Raw genomic sequence first — 22,428 nt, 5'->3', positions numbered from 1 at the left:
GATTCATTTGGTGTTGGTATAAACTGCTGTAGGAAGAGATTTCAGGCTGGATTACTCTAAACAACCATTTCATTTCCACTCACCCCACCTCTTATCTACATTTAGTGCAACACACAGTGCCACAGTACCTGACCTGCTGGGCTCTCCACAGACCCAGAAACCTGGTGGCAGGGGAGCAGTTAAGGTCTGTCTTTTTATATCACTTGGTATAAAACAGAGAGTTAAGGTAATAAATCTGTGTGTGTATAAGTTGTGTAGCCTGTTATAAGTCTCAGTTCACTATTAAGTAAAGTATTGAGCTTTTTAGTGCAACAAATTCTGGACCATACAGGAGCACGGTAATCTGCTGGGGCATAAACCATTGCAAGTACAGTGCTTCTGATCACTTTGAAGCTGGGACCCCATGTCATGCTGGATAAACGTCTTAAGGCAGCTACCCATGCAGACTTCACTGCTGACCTTCTGAATGTGATGTTTGGGAATGGTTTAATGTGACCCCCTGGTAAGTTGAGGTATGCTCGTGGAGAAGCCTGTGGTTTCCTATTCTGATAGGCATGCTCTTGGCTCAGTGATTGTCCAGGTAGAAGACTGATGGTACTGATTTATTGATGCTCCTCCCTGACCTTGTGCTTCTCAAACAACACCCCTGCAACCCCTGGACAACTCACCTGGAATAAAACTACATGGCCAGGTTCCATCCCACCTACTGTTGTCAGGGGCTAATCAGTTTGTGTTATATTGCATGGGGCCATAAATCTGGGTAACTGACAACTGATTTCCCCATCCCTCGAGGTCATGGTGCTTTCCTGAGACAGGCCAGCATGTTTACCCAGATCCACCTGACACAAACCCTAACCCAAACAGACTCTGATATACTCTGAAAGCTTTTTTTGAGCCTCACAGCCAAGGTGTGACCAGCAGATGAAACTTCACATTTTTGATGGAAATCCTACAAGTGCTGTTTAGCAGAGCACCTACAGATGAACACTACTGCATGTAAGGCACAGTGGAAAGTGGGAATTCTCCCTTCAAACCCGCTCCCTGCTGCTCCCTCCCTCCTGGAGAAGCAGAGATGCTTCATCCCTCCAGGCCCTGACACTTGGGGTTTCCAGCCTACCCAGCTCCCACAGCAGGGAGATGGACACAAGCATCCATGTTTTCTCAGCTAGGAGACAGAACTCAGGCATTCTGTGCAGTGGTCAGTGCCAGGGCATGAGGACCTGTGCTTCTTCGAGCCCTGGGCAGGAGAAAGGGTCTGGACAGGGCACATACCAGAGGTTCATTGGTGTCTCCCTTGTCTGCAGACTCTGCATTTGTGTGTGGGAGGCCTGGTCATGAAGATGATAAATCCAGAAGGGCCACCTGGACACCTGATGAGCACGAGAAACATGTGCATAAATGGCACCAACAACACAAGGATCAAAGGGGACTTTCAATGTGGGGCATTAGAATGGGCAGGTTGGCAACTGCTTGCACCCACAGTGCTGTAGCACTTGAACGAGCTGCCCAGGCCCAGGAATGTGCTGAAAAGGTCCAAGAATGAGGTCTACAGATGGCCAGCTGCTCTCTGAGAGATGCTGCAAATGCTGCTATAGATCTGAAAGAGTCACAGCACCAGGCTAAGAAGTTTATGTACAGGGTCAAAGACCACTTAGGATCCAGCTATAATACTCTTAAGTTCCATCAGCACCACCTCCTATAGGGAAACCGTTGCCCTCCTAAACCAGAGTGGTGAGGCAGGCTGCTGCCAACCTTCCCCTCCCCAGCATGGAGAGCCCTGCTACAAGGGCTCCTCCCTGAGATGACATGCCCAAGAGTCCCATGAGGGTTGGACCCTGGATCGTGCCTGAGGGGAACCATGTGCATTGACTGGAAGATACTGGGGGGTGGGGGGGCGGCCCAGGACAGGAGATATAGCATGGGGGAGCTGCTGACCCTCAGCCCAAGGAGCCAGGAAGGCATCTAGCAGGGCCCACCCCAGGAAGCAGTAGTGCAGAAGGGGAGGGGGATCAGGCTGTCCGAATCTCAATGCCAGGGCTACCATTGACTCAACTCACTTTCCTGAGCCAACTCACTACCCACAGCCACTGGCAGTCACCAGCATAGGCACCGGGCCCCAAAGGGAATGAGGGCAGAGCCACCAGTCCACTAGGGCAGGCCACTGCAGGTCTGGCTCCTGCTGCAGGGAAGCAACACAGAAGACAGGCAGCCCCCTGGGCTCTGCTCCAAGTTCCAAAGTGTGTAACAATCTGCAGCTTTTCTTTATTATGCATACAAAAAGTTTGGCAGCCACAACATTTAATTAAACCAAGGGGCAACAGTTTCACATATGGTATTCCCCCTCCCACCCCAAGGTTTCATGTTTGTTAAGTTGAGCCCTCCTGGCTGCCCAACCTGCCCCGCATAACCTCCCAGTACAGCCAAGGTCTTTCCCCAGTGTTACCTGAGAAGAAGGTTCCAAGTTCCAGAAAGGGCATTGTTGCAGTTTTTGCTTAATAAACACGCTAAAAGTTTGACAGCCTCAACATTTGATTAAAATAAAGTCTCACTCTTCCTCGTACTGCATTCCCCCACACTTCAGTGTGTGCTCCTGGGAGGGTTGGGAAGGGAGAGGGGAAGGGGGATGGTGTGGGTTGTGAGCAGCAGTCCCCATTATACAGGACCACAGGAACCTGAGGCTAGAGACCCATGGCCTAGTGCCAGGTCATAGGCTGTTGAAGTTCTCCAGCCCTACACTCATCCAGGGAGGGCTCCTGGTTCACACAGGTGAGGAGCCACTCAGCCAGGGTTTTGCAGCTCCATGCAGCCTGCTATGGTGCAGGGCTGGAGCCACCAATATCTGCGGGGGGTGGGGGGAAATGCAGGCATCTGGAATACGTGCATAAACGCACACACATAGAACCCAGGCATCCAGGACACACACACACCAACATACATAACCCAAGCAGCCAAGTCTCACACACACACACACACACACACACACACACACACACACAACCCTGAAGTCTGAGGGGCACACACATCCACACAAACACAGAACCCAGACATCCAGGACACACACACGCACACACAAAAACCAGGCATTCAGGAGATAATATACACATGCAAAACCCCTGCATCTCAGGCATTCACATACACACACTTGGCAGGCATAGGGTGAGTTAGATGGGCATGCGTGGGACAACTGGCTGAAGGCTCATGGCCATGATGAGCTGCTGTCATATCCAGTCCCGGTGGGCAGCCATGACATCCTCAGCCAGCCAGGGGTGGCTCGACCGTTCGCCTCTGGTTGGGAGTCTTCAGCAGCCCTGGGAGTACATGTGGCATGCGAGAGCCTCCCCTACCTGTTGCACTCCTGCTGTGCAGGCAGGGTCTGAGCCACACACCCCCTCCCCACCACCACAAGGGCTAATCATATGTTCTGCTTCTTCCCAACCTAATCAGGGGCACTTAGAATAAAGCTCAAAAGTTACGAGTGCTTCTGCCACTGGCTCCTTGAATGCCTGTACTTACTCAGAATGCTTCCCGGAAGTCAAGGTACAGAGAGATAACTATCAGTTGGTAGGGTACACACAACTCTTCCTCGGCTAGCCAACAACCAGGGAACCAGTGTCACCTTCTTACCACCTTCTCTTCAGTGGCCCCATGCACTCTCAAGAAAGTAAGTAGGTACGACAGTCCTGCCTGATTCCTGAACAAGAATCAGGCAAGAAAGAAAGTACCTTGCGCCTCCCCATGCATTAATGTAAGAGCCAGAATAGTCTGGCCCCTTGTTATTGGGTTTTCTGTTCCCAGAAAAGCAAAGAAAGATGAACTTGCAAGGAAATCATTAAACTCTACCAAAAATGTTTTCTATTAGCAATAAATTAAAAAAATTCTATTAAGCCTATGCTGGTATCTGTTGCACGGATATTATTTCACATCATCACTGTCTCATAAAACAGCAATTACAAAAGTTCCATTTGGGATGCACCACTGGAATCTCACATCAAAACCATACAAGAATTTCTGTCAAGCTTTGTGAGTTATCACTCACTGTATGTGTCAAATTCTGTCCTGTGATGCACAGACCAGGTTCCTATTAAAATTCAATGAGAGCCACATGTTCATATCAAAGGTCACAGTTCAGCCCACTGCAATACCTAAATATACAAGTTGGTTCATGATACTGGGAATGTGAGAATTTATAAAGCTCTGACATTAGGCAAAGATTTTGCAGCCAGTGGAAGATTTTCTAGACCTATGAGCATAAATGCTTTGCAACACAACATGTGCTCTTATATGAAGACAAGTTTTATAAATGCACTGAGCTGGACTTTCAAGCACCTTCTACATTGGTCTAAAAATGCTTCCCCTGACATCAGTAGGAATTTTTAGAATTGACTTTTTTTGATCAACACGTTCTGCTGTCAAAAATCTTACTTACTGAATTTTTATTATTATAAAAGGTAATATGCCGTTTATTTTTTCACTTCTAACCAAAAATCATTATTACCTAATCACGTTAGGTAATCTAAGTTTTTAAATGGAAAATGCTATGGATTTTTTGTGTTTTCCCCTTTAATGGCATCTAAAAACTGAGCTATATTCTTACATTTCTCTCTAAAGATGTGTTAAAACAAAAAACATACTAAATGGCAAAAAAGATTTCTTATGTTTAATAATATCTCCTATTCTTTTACAAATAATACAATTAAAAGGTCCAATAGACTTGATTAGAAAATCAGTCCACCTGGACCAAAACAGGCCTGTTGTCTTTTCATAGCACTGAAAACAAAGTATTTGCTGGACAGCAGGTTGGCACCAGGCCGTAAAAGATATTCACCATTTTCTAAAACAAAGCAACTACCCATAATCATGTTCATTTCCAGATAATAAAAGGAAAGTCATATTTTTGTGACTATAAAAAACTCATCCAGTTAAAGCAGTACAGCTGGAACCAGAAATTCAGGCCACTTGTGGTTTTAAGAGTTCCACGCCTACTGTACATAAAATAATGCACTGGTATCATTAGCATAGACAACAGCTTGTTTGCAGTTTGGCTACAGATAATGAAATTATCCCCCAAATTACCATAAAGTGGAACAAATAAACACAAAAGGAAACTTTTTTTTAACAGTAACATGTACAGCTTTTAGCTATTTAGATTAAAAGCAGAGCTTCTGTTTTTCTAAGGCACTATTTTGACCTCAAGTAGATAAAGAACATTAAATGACAAACATTCAGCAAAGAGTTACTGTGTTCTTCCCCCATCAACTCTGTTTACATTAGGAAATCTACCCAGGGACTGAGGGAAAGGGGGAGGTGGGAGGGCTGCCTTTCATCGGCTGCTCTCAGTTCCACTGGCTCCAGCTAAAGCTGGCCCCTGTTTCTTAGTAAGCTTACTCCACTCCAGATGTGCCTCGGCTCCAGTGTGGCTGCCATGTACAGTAAATCGGCATCTGAGGGCTCGTCAATCTGTGGGGTAGAGCAATTGTGGTTTCGCCAGGCCGCCCCACTGGCACAAACAGAAATTTGCACTGCTAAGCTGGAATAGGAGGAGGATAGAGAGAGGGAGGGAAGGAGGGAGGGAGGGAGAAAAAAATTGAAAAGCAGTGTGTGAAGGGTGAGGGGGCAGAAGGTGTTAGTTCCCAATAGAAGAAAGCAAAAAAAAATTCTCTAATGACCAACCAGGGAAATGTTCTTAATGCATTTGTAAATTTACTTGTAAATGTTTTACGCTTTAAAAGAAAGGAGAAGGCTGCATATCATTTGAAAATGTTGGCTGTCTATAGGTCCCTGAGGATGTACTGGTTTAGTACAACTTGTAACCAGAGCAAGAGAAACATAAAATAGCTGGGAAAACACAGCCAATTAGTCATTACATGTAGATTGTAAAAACAAGAGCAAGAGAGAAATACCTTAAGCAAACTGAATCCCTCTTGTTTCTGTCACTGAAATAAGAGAGTGTAAAGAAAAAGCAAATGACACCTTCTAATCAAAGTGTGATGCATAAACCCATCAGTGCTCCGATTCAGAAGCCTGCAGGATTTCATAAGCTTTACCTATTTGCTGTCATTGTAAAACACAAATTATTTCAGTAAGCAGGCAGTTTGCTTTGGACTTGAACCCAGTTGTGCAAAGTCCAAGTTGGACATTTATTTCTGATCTCCTGCCGCCTACTCAGCCATTACCAACTGTGTTATAATAGGATAAAAAAGGATCTTTTCTTTTAGCGCAAGTTCAAATAAGCTTCCCAACTTCGAACTGACTGTAGTTGTGTTTCCTAATCACCATTTTTAACGGCAGCTTTGAGGATCAAAATCTCTTTCCTGCTTCCTGGTGCCAATTTTATAAATGTAAATAAATGTTAATCTGAAACACTAATCTAAAATGGGTCAGATTCTGGGGAGCTGAATGAAGTTAGATTTAGGTTGCATTTATTTGCAAATGAGCATGTTAATAGCATCTGTACATCTCAAGCTAGAATGCCAGCCTTATTATTGTAATAATTATTATTACAGCAGTGCCTAGCACCCTTCATGGAGGCTCATCCCCTCATTGTACTAAATACTACATAAACAGGTAACAAGCATGACAGTCCTCAGTCAAGAGTTCACATATTGTGTCCTCTGCAAAATGAAATGTCAGCACCACTGCTAAACAGTTGGAATATTATCACTGCCACCCTTTCAGGAATCACAAATCACACTTCAAAAATTGTGAGCTCGAAATCCTGTTATTTATATTCTGTTCGGGGGAAATCCTTAAAAATTCATATTTTCTAGAAGTTACTAAAAAATTCTCAGATTCAGAAATGACTTCAGAAACTGAGGCTTTAAAAAGTACCAGTTATCACAAGAATCTCCATTGGTTACCATATTGTATTGCATACAACATGTCCCAGAATAAAATATGCCCCTTGTTTTTGAAAGGCAGAATAAAGAAAAAAAAACTTCCTTGTAGCAAACAGCTGAGAAGCAGCAGCAAGGGAGCCAAGGCTGTTCATTGTTCTGCTCTCTGTAAGGACAGAAGTTACATATAAACTGATTTAAGTCATCAGAAACTGTTTTAAACCTGTAACAAAATGGAAGTTCAGTTCATGTAAACCAGTTTCAAAATAGCTGAAACTGGTTTAAGATAAACCTGGTTGAATGTAGTATCAAAGCAGTTTATGAAACTTCTATCCCAGACCCCTTCCTGGTTCAAGTTAAATCAGTCCACCAGCATCTCAGCGTGCTTTCCAGCCCTGGGCTAGGTTGTCTACTCCAGCTGAGAAGGGTTGGGGGAGGGGGGGAAGACAGGGACTGTCCCCCCAGTCAAACCCTAACTGGGATCTGGGACCAAGAAGGAGGGTTAAACTTCCCTTCCCCCAAGCACAGAGATGTCCTGCCCTGCTAAAAAACTTACTGTTGGCTGCAACTGTGAACTACAAATCCCAGAGGCACCTGGAAGCATGAAGAGGAAGCAATGAGTAACCCTGCAGAGTCCTGTTGCTATGATTCTGGACTGCAAATCCCAGAGACGTCAGGGGCATCAGGAAGAGGAAGCAAACACACAGCCCATCTATGTACCAGAGAGCCATGCTCTAGTGCCCCTCCCAGTTTCTGGCATGAGCCACTGCAGGTATGTGTCTACATTCCTGAACCAAAAGTGAATGTCTGTCCAGTTTTCTCAGTTCAATCTCTGCATGTGACAGTTTCACTAAGTGCCTTGCCTCTTACCTCTCGTGTCAATTCCGACTCTCTCCTGCCACGTCTTCTTTAATTTTGATGTTATTATTCGCAAGGTATTATTTCCACAGTAGGTCACTGGCAATCTCTCGCAGTTTCTGGCAGTGGTTCACTTACCTGATGCCCTTCTTAGCTGACTCCAGAATTAAGAATATTACTCAAAACCCAATCAGGTGCAGCAGAACTATTCTTTTTATTATTTTTCAGGTTCTTTTACACTCATAACTATTTTTACAAAAGTCTTCCTTTTTCTCCCTTTCTTCTTTTTTTTTTTTTTTTTTTAAAGTAAACACCTTTTATGCTATTTTTTCCTTACTGATATACAACCTAATCAAATTCACTTTTGAGCCATTCCTGGAATTGTCCTGAAATCTTTTGCTTTCAGAGTTTTTTCCATTTTTATTTATTTATTTACTCCTCCCTTGTTTTCCCTAGTTTCCCTAAACAAAACCTCTTTAAGAATAGTCACAAACATCAATGATATAAAAGTCCAAACCAAGAATGCCCAATACATTTGTCTGTATGTTTCTCGTTGCTTACTCTCTTGTTCTTTTCCCTTTTTTTTTTCTTTTTTTTTGGAGCATCTGCCCCTTCTCTGCTTCTCACAGATTCTCTCTTCCTCTTGTCTCTATTTCTTCCCCAGGGAATCCTCTATTGGTTCCCAGGTTCCTTTCTTTGTCCAGCCTTCTCTAGCACACTGGACCAAACTCTCAGAGCTCCCCAGCTCTGTAGCCCTCTCTCCATGCTCCCTCTCAGAGGAGAAGCCTCTCACTCCCATCTCCACCTCCGCCCCACATGGTCCCATGCCAGGCTCTTTTATGCGCAGCGAGCAGCTGCTCTGGAACCGCCGTGCTCTTGGCTCAATTTCTTTTTCAGCTCTTTCACACTGCAATTTAGACTTACCTGCAAAGACTGAATCGATTCAGCCTTGGGCTTTTTGACTGTCTGTACTTAGCCACTGTGACTTTCATTTTTTGCCTGGTAACTGGCAGAAACTGCTTTTACCATTTTTTTCACATATAATGTGCACAACAATTTCCAGTAGCTATTTTTAAATAATGTGCGTGTTGTATGTGAAAAAATATGGTATTACCAGCAGTAACCTCACTTGGCACTAGAAAAACAGTTATTAATCTTGCAGGCTGTTGAGCACTTTGCTCTTGAGCTGGCAGAGCACTTAAGCAACTGATGAGTCAGCAACACTAGCTGAGTGATTAATTTTAATCACAGTCTTAAGTGTTTTGTTAAATTATATTCAGAGTGTTCAAGCCTTGCATAAGAAAATACAGAATCAGACCCACGCTGTGTGCACGCCTACAAGAGGATAGAGATAATGTGCAATGCTCTGAATTTGCCATGTATAGCTCTTACCTAGTGAACTCCAAAACAAAGGCATCACTGGGCAGTTCTGTGCCTGAGGTTTTGGTGGTGCATGGAGCAACAGTGCAGCAGCTAATGATACCCTGATCTCCCACCTCCATCATTAATTACACTACTGCTGAGGTAGATGGACTTTTTATCTCATTTGGTAGGGCTGCTCTCTGTGCAACCATGCAAGGCCTGAACAGTGTAACCATATGTAGTGTTAACATCTGCACAGAATAATTGCTAAATGCATGTACCAAATCAAACAGCAAAGTTGCCTTTCCTTGCAATATTTAAGTATAGACTAGCCAAAGAACTAGTAAACGTATACTAATATCTAGCCTCATATCAGCAGAAATATGAACTGCGGAACCAAACAGGTGTTTTAAACCGCTGACATTTCTCTGAAGACAGGCAACAAATTAACTATTTGTTCAGTTCATTTAGGAATTTGATTTTCCCACCCTGTCCTGAATCATCAGTTCTAGGGAAAGATGATACTTAGGAAGAGACAGAAGCTGCATGTTCTTAACTCATCCACAGCAATAATGGCACTAATTTGAGCATAAGTGAGCATACAGCTGATAATGACTGCCTGCAAAGAACAGTGTGTGCTGGTAAAATGAGACAAGACAGTGCTAAGTGACCATAGAAAAATGTATCTAGTATCCGGGACACAGAGAGAGCAGAGCATAAAGAGAGTGTTGAAAATTAATCATTGAGCAAGATGCGAATATAAGAGCAAAGATCCAATGTCACTCTGCCTGGTGTGGTTATAATCTAACCTTTCATTTAGGAAAGCAGAGACTCCCTTCTCTATATTACACCCCCAGCTAACAGATTTTTTTCCAAACTAACAATGAATGTTTCCTTCCACCTTTGTTTTATTTTTATTTTCAAACCAAAAAGAAGACATCATGCAAAACCAAGTTCCTGTTTTTAAGGCCAGTATGAGTGCATATTTGCCCCAACAAGCTATCTGTATTCACAAGATGTACGCTTCCATACACAGATGTGATCAGCTGGAAGGAAGTGATCAACTCAAATCTTTCTGAAAGTCTGGCCCAATAGTTTCACAACATTTAATGGGGCCACTCAAGGTATGAGATACTACCTCAGCCTGAATTGGTGTTTCAAAATCTGGCCTTTAAAAGAAAGAATTCTTCATACAGCTGGTAGTAACCCCTTTTTAATCTAGCATCACAACCTTGGATCAATTGTTCTCTTGTTTTTTATATTTTATATATATATATATTTCATTTTTTGTGAAAACAAAAGGAAAAACAGCACTGACCAAGCTTTGTCTAAGGCAAATACCATGCATATACCATACAAAATTCTGCCAAGGCTCCTTAAGATTTCCAAATAATCCAGGTGTTGGAGGTCAGTATTCATTTTTATATCTGTAAACTTCCAGTGAGGACTAAAATGAAACCAGCAGCTCAGGACCAGACTGCAGAGATCTGTCAGAGAGTGTAGCTACGAGACCCTTCCCTTTCCATCCTGAACCTCTGTGCAAAGGTCAGACACAATAGTAAGGAGTAAAGGATTGCTCACTCCAGATGTCAAGTTGTGATGACACAAAGTTTCTAGTGCAACTTTTTCTGTTGTTTGACCAAGATCTTTCTTAAAATCCTAGAAAAATAAGGCTAGAAAGGACCCCAGGTTCGCCTAGGCCAGCTCCCTGCCCATCCCACAAACATGTCCAACCTGCACTTAAAAACTTCCAGGGCTGGAGGTTTCATAACCTCTCTAGATATTCTAACCACCCTCGTATTTTAAAGTGATTTGCTAGAAGACCAAGTTTGCATTTGATTGAGAATTACTTAGATAGACAACAGGCTTAAACTTTTAGATTGTATGGCAATTCATAAATGAGTTATCGTTCTTACACGTTAAGTGTTGTCCAGTACCCTAATAATATGCTCTTTGTGATGCTCCTGACACCTGCAGACAATTTCCATTAAATCTGTACCAGCAATATTATGTAATGCACCTGAGTTCAATGTTCAAAACATCCTGTTCTTTACTTAGTCTCTCTCTTTGTGATCTTACACAAAAGCAGTTAAAAATAATAAAGACTATTCAAGTGCCAGACTTACATATTTGTGTTTATTGGACTACAATCTGCTATGCTTGCCTTGTAATTTTTTTTTAAATGAGGAGGGAATAGTTGTGGGCTCATGGATTCATTGCATGATCATATATAGGCTATGCTTTCATTTCAACCAGTTTGCAATTCTGAGATTTCTGCTGGAGAACATTTTCTTCTAAATTGTTAAAAGAGCAAAAAATAAAATTAGCATTCTCTAGTTTGGCTATATATGGGTTCACTTTATTAAATATAGCTGGGGCATGGTTTGAGATCCAGGGGTTTTGATCAGCTTGTCATTAAGACTGCAGGTATCTTCAAAAACTGGATGCAAATATGGATCCTTAATGTTTGGAAGTGTTCAGATTACAGCTTTTTAAATTTGATATTTTCAGATTCTAGTTGGATTCTGTGCTAGAGAAGAAAATTTCAGAGGCTGTGTATGGCTTTGCATAGGCCTCTATCACTTTTATTTATTGTGTATATTGCAATAAGTTCTAAATGCTATAAACTGAGCTCCACTGAGTTGAGCCCTGCTATACAAACATATAATTAGTGATAGTCATACAATTAGGGGCCTTGACTGCCCAGTTATGTAACTGGCCTCTCCATACTCATCCACAAAGTTAATGTTATATTCCGCACTGGTTGTCTATAAATGAAATTGTCATTTGCATTGGAAAGCAACATATTCATAGTGAGTTAATCTGGGAATCAAGATACCCTACTCAGATAGAAGTTCACTGAGTTGCACACCCAAGACAGTTGTATGATTGACATTTCTGTGCCTCAGTTCTCCTATTTGTAAACTGGTTGGTTAGAGCAAAACTGTGTTGGCATCTTTAGTAATTCCCTTGAACATCTGTAATATTGTCCCTCTTTCTTGACAGTGAAAGCTTAAGTGTTTTTTTAAACAGCTACCAAGGTTTAGTTCTAAAGGTCTTTAAAATGACCTGAAATTCTTTTCAAATTCATAGCAACCAGCAGCACTCTTGAAAATATGAATACTTATTTAAGATCCCAAATACAGGCATTTGAATCAGAAACTTGAAAACAAAGTCCCTAACTCCTCCAAACATCACATTACTGTGAACACTTCCTCATCTGTAGCTATTACTAGCCAAAGACTGATGTTATCCTGTAGCTGCTTTCTGATTAACGCATTCCTCTGGATGCCTAATTTGTGAGAAGACAACATTGGGTAAACACTATTTGCACAAAGCATTTGATCCTCTCTAAATCAATTAGGCGTGCCTCTGACTGCATTCTCCATCCTAGACAGCCAAGATAGTGCTTTATTTTTTCCTGGGACCAGGATTCCAAAGCCATGTCACCTCTCAGAAGCCACAGGGTATCCTGAAAGTAGTATGGCCCTACCCCAGTACCCTGATCAATAATAGAAATTTAATTCAGGGGATCTTCTGAGGAATTTCTCCATCTCTGGAGGAGGCTGACCAACAATGTGACCTCCTATAAAGACAACAGTGGGAATCTTCCTTTAACAGATAGAAAGAACTCGTCTCTTTGAAAGCATTCTTAGGTGTTGTCTGTTCTTTGTTGGCTGATACAGTGCAGGCCTATCTCCTGAAGTCCAGACAGATCAAGTTACTGATTATTCCAATATACCTCATGCAGTTCACATTGCCTTACTTAAGAAAGGGAAAAAGTTAAGTGAAAAACAGTGGAGACTTACAAAAAAGAGACACTTATCACTAGAAATGTCCTAAATTCCTAATGTTCAAAATGATACATAAAACCCTGTACAGGTTGTGCAAGTTGTAATTTTTAAGACCTACATTTCAACTGCAGCAACTCAGCTCTGCTGTAGACTACATGAATACACATGCAAACAGGTTTTATGTATGTTAAATAAAGTGTTATACGCATTAATATGCAAAGGTGCCTGTCTTCATGTGCCATTAACCTATTTTCCACCCTGCTTTATAAACACAGTATATTCTTTGGTTGTAAATGTATCCCTTTGTGGAACACAGTTACTTGTTGCTATACTGTTGTGGTGTTCAGCCTCTGGCCCATGGGTCAGATCTGGTCCACAGAGCCATGTTATCTGGTCTGCAGGACTCCCCACACATCCAGAAATTTAGCAGCATTAATTTAGCAGCATTAATTTAGCCCCCATGCTGGATCAGGCCTATGTACCAAACCTGTGCAACATATCTGACCTGCAGATCTACCACTCCCCCACTGCCAGATTTCCAAGCCCTGTGGTCATATGACATGATCCCACATGCCAGATCAGGCATGGGTGGCAGTCCCAAACCCAGCCCATGTTAGCTGGGGCATGGGCTGAGTCTGTTATACACAGAGCTGGAACTGGGGCTGTCCCTGGCCCTAGTCTCAATCTGCCACATATAGGGCTGGGCTGGGGACAGGTGCCAGACCCAACCCAGCGCATGGCACTGGGGCCTGATTTATAGCACATGGGGCTGGGACCATGCCCAAAATCATGCCCCCATGCTGAATCAGGCCCATGGACCAAACCTGTGCAACATATCTGACCTGCAGATCAACCCTCTACCAATCTTCCAGTCCACAGATCAAAAAGGTTGAGCTCCACTGCTGTAAAGGATTAAGACTAAATAAAGGGGTCTGAAACAGCTAATCAGGTCCATTCATGCACTGCAAAAGTTCTCATGACACAACAGCAGCCAAGTCCTGCCGATCCTACCCCCTTGTCCATAGACCCACAGTGGGACTAGCACACTATTGGGAAACTAAACTGGGACTGATATCCCCATTTGACAGTTGGAGAAACTGAGACATGTATGTTGAGGTATGCACTCCTAACTCCAAATCCAAGGCCCAGATCCATGAATTCTACTGTAAGCCTACCTGAGCATGTGTGTATTTTGGAGACAGAATTTTAATTCCTGTAAATTTAGATTGTTTTGCCTGCACTGTTTTCTCTAACCAACACAAGTGAAACAAAACCTGAAATCTAAAGGCTACCATAACTAGAACCCTCCCTAAATACGGCCATCCCTTCTGCATTTGTGACCTGTGAATATACCTGTCTATACCTGACACTATTTTCTCCTAGAGCCAAGACATTTTTACTTATGCTTTGATAAGGAAGGGATGACAAACAGTTCACATCTGATAAAGGCCTCCATGTACCATCCACATGAAGGGATTTGTTTATGTATTACTCAGAGCAACTGGTCACTTGTACCTCTCCAGATCATACCAACTAATGTGCTATTTCATAAAAGGAGAATTTCCTTTATAATCTGGGGTTTTTTGCATTATATGTGTGCAAAAAGTATTGTTACTATGTCTTTACAATACTGTATAAAGGAAAAATGTTTATAAAACAAACCAAAAAAGAGGTTTACCAAAAGGTTAGTGTAATTGAGGCATACAAAGAAAATTCGGTAGCTCAAGGTTCTGATGCATATCAGCAGGGAAGAGTGACCTATGCTGATGCCACATAAATATAATAAATAAAAACGGGGGAAAATATACTGTACATAATCATTAGCATTTTTAATTCAAAGATTTCAAAGCACCTGATCAAGTCTAAATAGAGTTAATAGTAATCAACAATTGACTCCAACAGAAACTAAATTTGGCTCAATATCCCTATTTGACACAAATCTCCACTCGAGACAGAAAGAAACACAGTCTCCAACACAGTGTTTCAGAGACACACAAACATTAAAGGCATCCATGAAATTACCCAGCAAATGGCAGAGGTTTAGACAGAGCACTTGGTCAGTATCCTATCCCTGCCCCACTTCCTTATGCCTGATGACAAATTCCAGTTTTTTAAATGAGAATATGTATTAGACAGATCTAGAGGTTCACTTCTTTGGTAAAGAACAATTGACTTGTTAGGAAGATGGTCCCATCTTATGTGGAATGACCAACAGTAAAATCTGGACATTTTGGTTCATTAAGTCTAAGTACAGGCATTTAAGAAGCCCACAGCAGAGGCACTTTAACTTTTGAGATTTACCCTAAGCACCCCTATTTAGGTCAGGAGGATACAGAGCACACATTAGCCATTGTGGAAGAGAGGCTCAGAGGGCATTTTAATATGTGCTGCCGGACATGGCGCTAGGCACTTTAATTAGAGAGCCATGTTCTAATTAAAAGTGCCTGCATGTCACATGTACCAGCATTGCCACATGTCCCCCACACTGCAAAAATGGTGGTGGGGCACTCTGAACTAAAGTTCATCAGACATGTTTTATTTCAAAGCGTACTGCCACCATTTTGTCAGCTCAGAGAAGCGAAACAACCCTGATGCATGTGATATGCGAGGCTGCCAGACCACATCAATTTCCATGCTCCAGCAGACTAAATTCTGCTCCAACACATTGGATTTCCAGCATGTTGGAGCAGGCTCCCCACATGTGCATAGGAGCCCAAAGCCTGGCTGCACAGCCCCAACCCAGTGGTAGAAGGGGCTGTCGCACACATCCGGGCATGTCCCATAGACTCCCTGAGCTGAATGGCCAAGCCACCCCGATTGGTTTGTGGAGGTATCACAGCCATCCACCTGATGTGGCAGCGGCTCATCATGGCCATAAGCCATCAGCTGGCTGTCTTGCACTTGCCTTCCCAGCATGTCTGGGTGGGCAAGCTGGCAAGCTGAAGCTCTTCTTAGCTAGAATGGCTGACTTGCTTGATCGGACTTAAACTAAGCTCACCAGGGGATGGATGGACAACCACCAGTGCAAGCTCACCAAGCATCAACCACAAAACCAGCAGGTTAGGGTGCTCAAGTGAACCCACTCCTACCCTAGCCCAGGAACAGAGCTTCTCCAAGAGTACAAGGAAGCCTAAGGCCTCCAACGGCACACTTACTTGCCTATACACTAATGCTAAGAGTTTGGGGAATTAACAGGAGGGACTGGTCCTTCTGCTAAACAAAAATGACTATCGTCTCTTAGGGATCACGGAGACCTGGTGGGACTTCTCCTTTGACTGGACTACCGGTATAAATGGCTATACCCTGTACAGGAGAGATCCTGATGAAAAAAAGGGGTGGAGGTGTAGCTCTCTATGTAAAGGAGAGATACACATCTCTACGAGCTGAGATTAGCACCCAAGGAGGACAACTGGAGACCCTTTGGGTTAGAATACAAGGGGAACATAGTGAAGGGGATACAATGGTAGGAGTCTACTACAGACCTCCAAACCAGGAACAAGTGCTTGACCAAGGTGCTCCACCTCAGGAATAAAAACCCACATCACACTTATAGGTTCAGCAATACTACACTCACTAGCACCATAACCGAAAGAGACTTGGGGGTCATGACTGACCACAAGATGAATATGAACCACCAGTGCGATACCACAGCTGGCAACACAAACAAAACTCTGGCTTGCATCTACCGATGCATCTTAAGCAAGGCTCAGGATGTCATCCTCCCACTGTACTCGGCGTTGGTGAAGCCGCAGCTTGAGTACTGAATCCAATTTTGGGCTCCACAATTTAAGGAGGACGTGGAAAAGCTTGAAAGCGTCCAGAGTGCCACATGCATGGTTCGAGGGCCTTATGAAGAGAGGCTGTGAGCTATGGGACTCTTCAACCTGGAGAAGTGCAGGCTCAGGGGTGACCTGGTGCCAGCCTATAAGTACACAAAGGGTGTGCATCAGGATCTGGTGGAACACCTGTTCACCAGAGTACCCCAGGGGATGACAAGGTCCAATGGTCACAAACTCCTGCAAGACCATTTTAGGCTGGACATAAGGAAAAACTTCTTTACTGTCTGAGCCCCCAAGGGCTTGAACAGACTCCTCCCAGAGGTGGTTCAAGCACCTACCCTGGACACTTTCAAGAAATATTTGAATGTTTATCTTGGTGGGATCCTTTAACCCTAGCTGACTTCCTGCCCCTTGAGCAGGGGGCTGGACCTGATGATCTTACAGCATCCCTTCTAGCCATAATGTCTATGAACTTTATGTCCTGAGCCAAACAAGTGTGTATATGTCCTGGACATTTGGGTTTTGTGCGTGTGTGCTTGTCCCATATACCCGGGTTCTGTCTGTGTGTCTGTGCACCACACACACACAGAGAACACGGGCATCCAGGGCACGACTGGGCCACTGAATTTCATGTGGCCAATGAGGATGATGCCCACCTCTTGTGCAACTCCCCATTCCCCAGGGTGATGGGGAGCAGGCACTATGCTCCTGTGGTCCCTGATTTAGTCATTGGTGACATCACCCCTTCCCCCCGACCACAATCCTCATTCAGGGCCCAACCTACCCTCTCCTGCCCTAGATCGTGAGGCCGTACGGGGGGGAAGCTGGACTACCACAAGGAGCATTTCAACTATGGACCAGGCCTGGCACCATGAGTACACATGGCACAGGAATGGGGAAGAGGATGAACCCCCCGCCCCCCCACTGATGTTTGTGGCTCCAGCCCCGCACCACAGCAGTCTGTCCTAATCTGTGAAGCCCTAGTGAACTAGTTCCTTGCCCATGTGGATCAGGAGCCCTCCTCAATTGAGTGGGGCCAGAGGGCTTTGAGTGCCCACACCTTGGCACTGAGCTATAAGTCTCCTGCCATGGGCTCCTATAACTCTGCATCACTGCTACCTAAAACCTAGGCTGCCCAAGCAATGTCCCTCTTCCCCTGTCCTTCCCCCACTGAGAGGAGGGGTGATCAGGGTCCATAGGATGTCAATGTAATGCGACCTACCATGAATTGCAATGGGATCTGGTACAGGTGCTCACTACAGCATTCTAACATACAGCGCTGAAGTCTGATACTACATCCGTCCAGGGTTATCTTAAAGCAAGAGCTGCCATTTTTATAGTGTTCTACATGCCCTGACTGTTTCTTCAGTTATGACTGCAGAGTACTTTCTGCCTGCCTATAACACAATAAGTGTAACGTCTGTACCTAGCCTAAAGGAGCAACTGTACTATCGGGATTTAATATGAAAAAAAAAATTTAAATGTAACCCAATTTACTGGATATACTGAGCCAGAAAGCAAGCTTGAAAAACACACAAGCTTACTTTACACTCAGCTTTGGTTAAAATGGCCTAACTTTTTTTGGTCAACTAATCTTTATAGGGACTGATTCATACCAGATCCTATATTACACCTTTTTGGCAAATAATCCTCCTTCATCTTTAAAAAGAAACTCAGTATACTGTTTTGCATCATACTGCAAATATGGGTGATTACTACTCTACTTTTGAGATCAGTTAAAGTTAGTTCATGGCAAGTTTTTACAAAGTCTAAGCATTTAAACTTTATGGAAATTACCTGCATTATAAATGTGAACCCATGTTTACATGTACACTATTGTTTTACATCCTTTATCTCTGTCCCTTCACAACTGCTATTATATTATGCAAGCTGGGACAAACTTGTCTTCCCAGATTCTATGAATTCCAGAAAATGAGTGTAAAGATAGCTTCTGTAGGCCAGAAACTTAGGTATTCACCTTCCAGAGCTGTAATGAATGACTCTAGGAATTAAAGCACCATTTTGGGATGCCCTATGACTAAGGGTTAGGAAACTGTCTATCCGCACAGAAGTCCCAGGTTTGAGCTCTCTGTTTCCTCGGGCTGGGAGATAGCTTTATGAAAAGGGAGCACTCAGCTGCTAGTGTGGTATTTCATAGAATATTTAGGTGGTCACCATATGGCCTATGATGTCTACCTTATACTGGATGCAATATAACTTCTTAGCACCCACATTATCTGTTTCTTCCAGTGGATGTCAAATAATTTTACAGAGGCAGTTGTACATCATTAGGCCAATTTTGCGGAAAGGAAACCTAAGGCATTGTCAAAAGTGGCCACTAATTGTGGGTACTTTAAACTGATTAATGAAAAACTAAGGAAAAAGGAGTCACTTTAAATTATTTGACTTGGCCAAAGGCATACAGTGTATCAATGGCATATTTAACAACAGGATTTGACTCAGTGCAGAAGCATTTCAGAGTCAGGGATGCTAAATCGGTGATCTCCAGTCTATTCAGAATCTTCCATTCTATTTCTTCAGTGCAAGTCAGAAAAAGCGTCATGACTGTCCCTGGAAAATAAATGTTCTTGGGAGACCAGACCTTTAAAAGTTTTAATTTTTATCTTCTAATTCATTATTTTCTCCCATGACATTATTAGTGTTAGGTAAACTCTTTCTTTGTAACAACATTTTATTTTTTCAATGTCCACCTGCCATTATCTTTTACTCCATTTTTTGTGTCATGGTGCAGCTGTAAAATACAACAGTGAAGGGTGATAAATACTACACCATTTAATGATGTTCAGTTTGAGAACCAATAACTAATGGTGAGAAACAGGTGCGCATTATGGCTAGTAGAGAGAGAAGAAATTGTTGAAAACATTTTTGTAATATTTTTCATTCATTTATATTTTGATCTCGGGCAAGCAAGAAAAGATATTTTTGACCAAGCATACTGGGTCAAAATCTATTTAGGTTAAAGGATTTTAAACCTTCCAACCTATCCTAATAACTACATAAATTCACATTGCAGCTGCTTCCAAATTAAGCAAAAGCAAATGCCACTCTGAAACTCAGATGGTCGAAGGGACATAAATACAGTGCTAAGACATAGGAAGTCCTCAGTTCTTTTCCTCCTGCAACTGGTTAGCCATGGACTGACTTTGCTCTTGAAGAGATTAACAGGAATCAGTCTACCTTATACTGGATGCAAAAAATCTACTCACTCAGGTAGACTAGGGCATCAAATTAATGGCCTGGACAGCCTCTATGTGTAGCAGAGGGCAGATTGGGGTGGAGTCAGGCAGCACAGTCGTAGGGCATGGAACAAAAAGCAGAGCAGCATATTATGCAGGAAGAACAGGGCAGAAGGAAGAAAGCAGAGTAGCAGATTAGCCAGGGAATACAAAGCAAGGAGCAGAAAGCTGAGCAGCAGATCAGGTAAGGGAAAGAGATGAGAGTGGCACTCAAGGAGGGTGCAAGGCTAATTTGCAGCATGCCTGCCAAAGAATGCCCCAGACTGAAGTAGATTACAGTAAAGTACTGTAACCCAGGCAGTACTCCAAGAGGTAGCCCCTCTCCAATAGAAGGGGATGGGGGGACTACTGCCACTGCTGGCCCGCTGAGCAGCCCTTGCAAAGCCAGCAGACCAAGGCACTTAAGGGAGCCCACCCCCGCCCCAGCCCTGGCACAATCTGTGGGCAAGGCAAGAGCCCCCAAGGGGATACTTGCCTGCCTGTACACTAATGCCAGGAGCCTGGGTAACAAGCAGGAGGAGCTCATTTTCCTGCTCAGTGCAAAGAATTATGACGTCATTGGGATAATGGAGACCTGGTGGGACTCCACCCATGACTGGACCACGGGTATAGAGGGCTATACCCTGTACAGGAGGGATTGTGTTGACAAAAGGGGCGGGGGTGTAGCTTTCTATGTGAAGGAAAGCTACACGTCCCTGCAAGCTGATGTTGGCGACCAGCATGGACAGCTAGAGACCCTCTGGGTAAAAATTCGTGGGGAATATGGCACAGGGGACACAATGGTGGGAGTCTACTACAGACCTCCCACTCAAAGTCCTGAGCTTGACCAGGAGTTCGCCCGGGAACTGACTGAGGCCGCTTGCTCCAGGACCTTGGTAGTCATGGGTGACTTCAATTACTCGGACATCTTGTGGGAAGATCACTCAGCAAAATCCGAGCGGTCGCAAAGCTTTCTCTCATGCGTGGATGACCTGTACCTGACTCAAGAAGTCTATGGGCCAACGAGAGGCAAAGCGCTGCTCGACCTGGTACTGGCTATGGGGGACGACCTAATCGGTGATCTAGTGATCAATGGGAAGCTGGGTGACAGCGACCATGAGATGATCACTTTCACCATCCGCTGTAAAGCTGGCAAGTCAGTCAGCAACACAGAAGTCCTTGACTTCAGAAAAGCTTTGACAAGCTCAAAAGGCTTGTTGGTCAGGCCCTTAGGGACCATGACCCCAGGGAGATGGGAGTTCAAGAAGAGTGGTTGCTTCTCAAGGAAGCAATCCTCAATGCACAAGCTAAATCTATTCCAACACGGAGGAAAGGCAGCAAGAAGACACATTAGCCCTCCTGGCTCTCCAGGGACCTAGCAGACCTCCTGCAGCTAAAAAGGAAAGCCTACAAAGGATGGAGGACAGGATTCACCTCCAAGGAGGATTATTCTGCACTGGTCCGGTCCTGCAGGGAACAAACCAGGAAAGCCAAGGCTGCAACTGAACTCCAACTAGCTTCAAGCATCAAGGACAACAAAAAGTGCTTTTTCAGGTATGTGGGGAGCCGGAGGAAAAGCAAGGGCAATGTTGGACCCCTGCTAAACCAGATGGGGCAAATGACAACTGACACCCAGGAAAAAGCCAACCTATTAAATAGGTACTTTGCATCAGTCTTTCAACAGTCCCATGGGACGCCCATGCCTGCTATGGGACAGGGAGATCCGGGTGATGGGGATCCCCTACCCTCCATAAATGCTGACCTCATGAAGGAACGTCTTGAGAAGCTGGATACCTTCAAGTCAGCCGGCCCTGACAATCTGCACCCCAGGGTACTCAAGGAGCTGGCGAGCGTCATAGCCCAGCCCCTGGCACGGATCTTTGAAAACTCCTGGCGCTCTGGTGTAGTGCCTGAAGACTGGAAGAAGGCCAGTGTGGTGCCGATCTTCAAGAAAGGGAGGAGAGTGGATCCAGCTAACTACAGGCCCATTAGCCTGACTTCTATCCTGGGGAAGATCTTAGAAAAGTTTATTAAGGAGGCCATCCTTGAGGGACTGGCCCAGGCTAACATCCTAAGGGATAGCCAGCACGGGTTTGTTGCGGGTAGGTCTTGTTTGACCAATCTCATTTCCTTCTATGACCAGGTGACCTATCACCTGGACGAGGGAGAAGAGATTGATGTCATATATCTTGACTTCAAAAAAGCTTTTGATCTGGTATCCCATGATCACCTGTTGGCCAAACTGGCCAGTTGTGGCCTTGGCTCCACCACGATCCGCTGGCTGGGAAATTGGCTCTGTGGTCGGACCCACAGGGTTGTAATTGATGGCAGTCACTCATCGTGGTGCCCTGTGACCAGTGGGGTCCCTCAAGGCTCTGTCCTTGGACCCATACTGTTCAACATCTTCATTAATGATGTGGACATTGGAGTCAGGAGTGGACTGGCCAAGTTCGCCGATGACACCAAACTTTGGGGCAAAGCATCCACGCCAGAAGATAGGCGGGAGATCCAGGCTGACCTGGACAAGCTTAGCAAATGGGCAGACGAGAACCTGATGGTGTTTAAC

At 44.0% G+C, this 22,428-nt stretch overlaps 1 long non-coding RNA gene across 2 annotated transcripts in view; it reads right to left on the bottom strand.

Annotated features, from left to right (window-relative positions):
* The window catches only part of LOC149869217 (uncharacterized), a 212,095-nt gene that overhangs the window by 166,522 nt on the left and 23,145 nt on the right, over positions 1-22,428 (bottom strand). The window contains exon 1 of one of the 2 annotated variants that reach the window (XR_016441427.1): positions 5,386-5,485. The exons of the other annotated variant lie outside the window; for it this stretch is intronic. This is a non-coding gene — a long non-coding RNA (uncharacterized LOC149869217). Of the gene's footprint in view, positions 1-5,385; positions 5,486-22,428 lie in introns of those variants that run through there. 2 annotated transcript variants of the gene reach the window in all.

This window comes from Crocodylus siamensis, chromosome 3 (assembly GCF_052110815.1).
Source record: "Crocodylus siamensis isolate JL-2025a chromosome 3, ASM5211081v1, whole genome shotgun sequence".
NCBI lineage: Eukaryota > Metazoa > Chordata > Crocodylia > Crocodylidae > Crocodylus > Crocodylus siamensis.
Note: the sequence above shows the minus strand (reverse complement) of the source record. Positions and strands in the feature narration are given on the sequence as shown.